This window comes from Zea mays, chromosome 3 (genome assembly GCF_902167145.1).
Source record: "Zea mays cultivar B73 chromosome 3, Zm-B73-REFERENCE-NAM-5.0, whole genome shotgun sequence".
Lineage (NCBI taxonomy): Eukaryota > Viridiplantae > Streptophyta > Magnoliopsida > Poales > Poaceae > Zea > Zea mays.
Genome location: NC_050098.1, coordinates 23,345,397 through 23,350,002, shown reverse-complemented (window position 1 = coordinate 23,350,002; position 4,606 = coordinate 23,345,397).

The following is a 4,606-nucleotide window of genomic DNA, read 5'->3' as shown; positions in this document are numbered from 1 at the left end:
GCAGGTCTTCTGCCCATCTTTACGAAGCTCAGACAACTCTGCCATGACTATCGAGGCCCATTCATTGACCCTCCCTTGCCGCCACCGCATCATCCTTTGCCTTGGTCACGATAATAAGGTCCCACTAGGCGACTATAGCAATAAGGGTCGTTAGCAACTCAACGACCATGTCAACAAGATAGGGGAATACTCCCGTCACGTACCTTCAAGAAGGTCCCTCGTCTTTGGAAGTTCGTCCACGTGAGTGCGACGATCAGTGATGGCGTCTTGCTAGAGTACCACAACTAGGGTTGTGTTCCCGTCCCATTCATGGACCAGGACCTCCTTCGTGGTCTAGAGCGTCACCGCCATTGCGCGCGCTGCCCCCTGCTCTGACCATAGTCAAATGACCAATCAACCACCCTCCTCAAGAACGACCTATTTCCATTTGAGGTCACCCTTGAGCCCCTCGATCTTGGAGCGGGCTACTGCCAACGACAAGATTTCGGTGGAGCTAGACCGCCTTCGCTACCTCCATTGTAGCCACCATCTCAATCACGAATAGGACGGTGTTCTTCTCCTGAGCACGCCACTCCAAGTCATTCAAAGATGCCAAGTTCGAAAAGGAACACAAAAAACAAGGATCCGCTAAGACGGAGAGTACTTACTGTGGGGGACAGATATCCCCCGGGTCCACTAGAAGAAGTAAAAGACCTCACGAAAGGCCCAAGGGCCCAATAAATCGTAAGGTCATTCTTTCGTGGGCCTGGGGAGGGACAATCAGCAAAGCAGATCGACATGAGGCCGGATTAGAGCAAGCCCGGACGGCCCACAACGTCGAGCGAGCGACCACAACAGAAATCCGACTTTCCCGCGCTAGAGCCCCCATGCAACGGAGCCATGCGAGGATAGGTCGGCAGAACTATAGGGAGATAAACTAAAACAGTTCACTATCTTTTAGCTACACATTGTTATCATATCCACGTGTATCGCCCCACGGTCGAGTATATAAGGCCTAGGGGGCACCCCTTCAGAACGATCGACCCTATTACTCAGCCACCCACCTCAACTCTCTGCATTCTCAATTCAGAGAGCTACATTGTAATCTCATCCACCAAGCATACTCACCAGGACGTAGGGTATTACGCGTCTCTAAGCGGCCCGAACCTGTAAACATTGTCCACTGTCCCTCGTGCATCTGGCACGAACCATTTTGCTACAGTCGTCGACACCGTCCTACTCCTAAAAACACCTTGAGGGGCAACCCCGGGTGTGCGGTCGGACCCAAAACACCGACAGCTGGCGCGCCAGGTAGGGGGTGTGTCGACGATCCAAGCTAGCTCAATGGCCGTCACCTTCCACAGCAAGATCACCCTCCGTCCCGGATCCATATTCTGCTTCGGAACAATCTCATCCGTAGCAGATGAAGAGGGAACTCTACACCGCATTGCAGATCCGCCGGAAAAGAAGTCTCCTCCAACAAACTCCGAAGATATCGGAGAAGTTCTCCGGGAAAAGATCGCCTTCAGAAAGTCAGGGGCCGAGAGCCCGCTGACCCGGAAAACTCCACTGTCTACTTCCCCGACGAAAGAATGGACACAGATCACGGGGAAGAAGGAGACCAAGGGGAAGCAAATTGTTCTTTCCGTTCCTCCGCCCTCAAAGGAGAACGAAAAGAAGGTCGCCACGACAGCAGCACCATTCTATCCCGACGTCCTCTTCATCGGGAGAGTGGAGTCGCCTCCCGTCTCCGACGACAAGCCAACCGCACCCAGAGAAGAACCACCTCAACGAGAATCCCGCCGACGGAGAAACCGGCGCAGGAACGTTCGACGACATCACGCGGCCGGAGAACGGGATCCGGAGCAACCTGTCTCGCGGGACGAGGTCTCGGAGATAGGAGAAACTCCGGAGGAACGAGTCTTCAGAGAATGAAGGAACTCCCGACGACGTGATCGCCACCGGGCTCAGGAGCAAGCCGAGCAAGATGCAAGGCAACGCCGGGAGAATCCATTCTTTGGGCGCAACCTGAATCCCGACTTCACCCGAGCCATGAACACGCCGAGCGAAGTTGGAGGAGTACTAGCTCGGATAGCTGATGGACTCCCTCGGACTCCTGACGCCGAGGGCTACCGACGACTGTTCACCCAGGCAGCCAACCATCTTCTACCGCTTGCTCACCCGCCGAACGATCTACGACACGCCATCAACAGTCGCCGAGACGCGCGAAGCTCCATCAATGCTTCGCGCGAACGACGGCACGAGAACGAGATCCGCCGCCGGGAGGAGTACGACAGGGATCATGGCATCCCAGCTCGGAGCCAGGCCACCAGAACTGAGTCGGCAACGGCCTCGACTGGCGGTACCACCCGGGGATGGTCGAGGAACCACAACAACTACTCCCCTCCCCGGGACAGACATCATCCACGACGACAGGAAGACACGTGTGGAGTGTCTGCTCTTACTCCACGCCTTAGGGCCATCCAATGGCCTCCTAACTTCAAGGTATCCAATGTCGACAAATATGAACCTAAGCAGGATCCAGGGGGCTGGCTAGCCGTCTACACCACCGCTGCTCGAGCTGCCGGGGCGTCCGAAGACGTGATGAACGCGTACTTACCCATTGTCCTCGGGCAAGACGCGCTGCAATGGCTGCGACATCTACCCCGATACTGCATCGACGACTGGGGCGACTTCAGTCGATGCTTCACCGCCAACTTCCAGTCCCTCTCCGACAAACCGGCGCAACCATGGGACCTCAAATCCATCAAGCGCCGGGGGGACGAAACTCTCCGGTCGTACCTTAAAAGGTTCCAGACCATGAGAAATCGTATCCCTGAGGTCACAGAGGCGGCCGTGATCGAGGACTTCTACAGAGGATCCAACGACTCGGCTTTCGTCCGAGCCATATTATAGAAGGTGCCGACTACCTCCGAGGAGCTATTTCGGGAAGCCGACCTCTACATCACCGCCGATGAGCGAGCCCAGGACCTCATCGGAGGAGCGAAGCCCGCACCGACAGCACCACGACGCGACACGAACCAGCAGCCCGACAAACGCTGGGAGAAGAGACCTCGCGAAGAAGTACACGCCGCCGGACCACCAGCCTCTCGTGCCCGGAGAGGACCTCGCGGAGGTGAGCGCACGCTGGACGACATCCTCGACGCCCAGTGCCCGTACCACAAGGACATGCGCCACACTCTTCGGAACTGCCGGGACTTCAAGCATTCCGTCGGGCACGACCGACCCTTCCAACCTCTACCTCCTCCTCCGCCGAGGGGAGGACCAGAAGAACCACGACAACCCCAGCAGCAGGAGGAGGGAGGGGGAGGAGCTTTCCCGGGCGTTGACAGGGAGGTCAACGTCATCTTCGGCGGACACGGATCACAGGAGAACAGAAGACAACAAAAGCTCAACGATCGCCAGATACTGGTGGCGACCACCGGTCCTCCCGCCCCGTACCGGTGGTTAGAGCACCCGATCACTTTCACCCGGGCGGATCAATGGCTCAACTTCGACCACCCAGGCAAATACCCGCTCCTCGTCGATCCGGTGATCCGAGAGAGCAGGGTAAAGAAGGTGTTGGTGGACGGGGGGAGCAGCATCAACGTCACCTTCCCCCGGACACTCCAAGGCTTGGGAGTTCACCTCAAAGAGCTCCACGAGTCGGATACTCCCTTCTTCGGCATCGTGCCGACTGAGGGGGAATACCCGCTGGGCCACATCTACATGCCCGTCACCTTCGGAACTCCGGAGAACTACAGAACCGAGTTCCTGAGGTTCGAAGTGGCGAACTTTGACTGCGGGTACAACGCCATCATCGGGAGGCCGGGATTGGTCAAATTCATGGCCATTCCTCATTACACGTACATGATACTGAAGATGCCAGGACCACAAGGAATCATAACTATGCGCGCCGACTTCCAAGGCGCCGCAGAGTGTTTCCGAGTGGCCATCCAAGCGGCCCTCACCACCAAGCCATCGACAATTTCTTCAACACAAGCGAACTCTAAGCCTGAGGAGGACCTTGCAGTACCGGCAAACGAAGCTCAGGCCGCGACCTCTATGCGGCCGACTGAAGAAACTAAAAGGATCAACCTGGGGTTCGCTGATGAACGCAAGACTGCCATCATCAGCTCCAGCCTGGACGACAAATAGGAAAGCGCGCTCGTCCAGTTTCTGCAAGATAACCGAGGTGTATTCGCATGGCAACCTGCGGATATGCCGGGAGTCCCAAGAGAACTGGCTGAGCACAAACTGAAGGTCTATCCCCAGGCAAGGCCGATTCGGCAAAAACTACGTCGCTTCACGCCCGACAAGAGATAGGCCATTCACACCGAGTTAGCTCGCTTGGTCGCGGCTGGATTTATTATAGAGGTGTTACACCCTGAGTGGTTAGCCAACCCTGTTCTTGTACTCAAAAAGAATAAAGTGGATTGGCGCATGTGCGTCGACTATACTGATCTCAACAAGCACTGTCCGAAGGATCCCTTCGGGCTCCCGAGGATAGATCAGGTGGACTCCACCGCTGGATGTTCTGTGCTGTCTTTCCTGGATTGCTATTCTGGATACCATCAGATTAGTTTGGCAAAGGAAGACGAGGAAAAAACAGCGTTCATCACTCCGT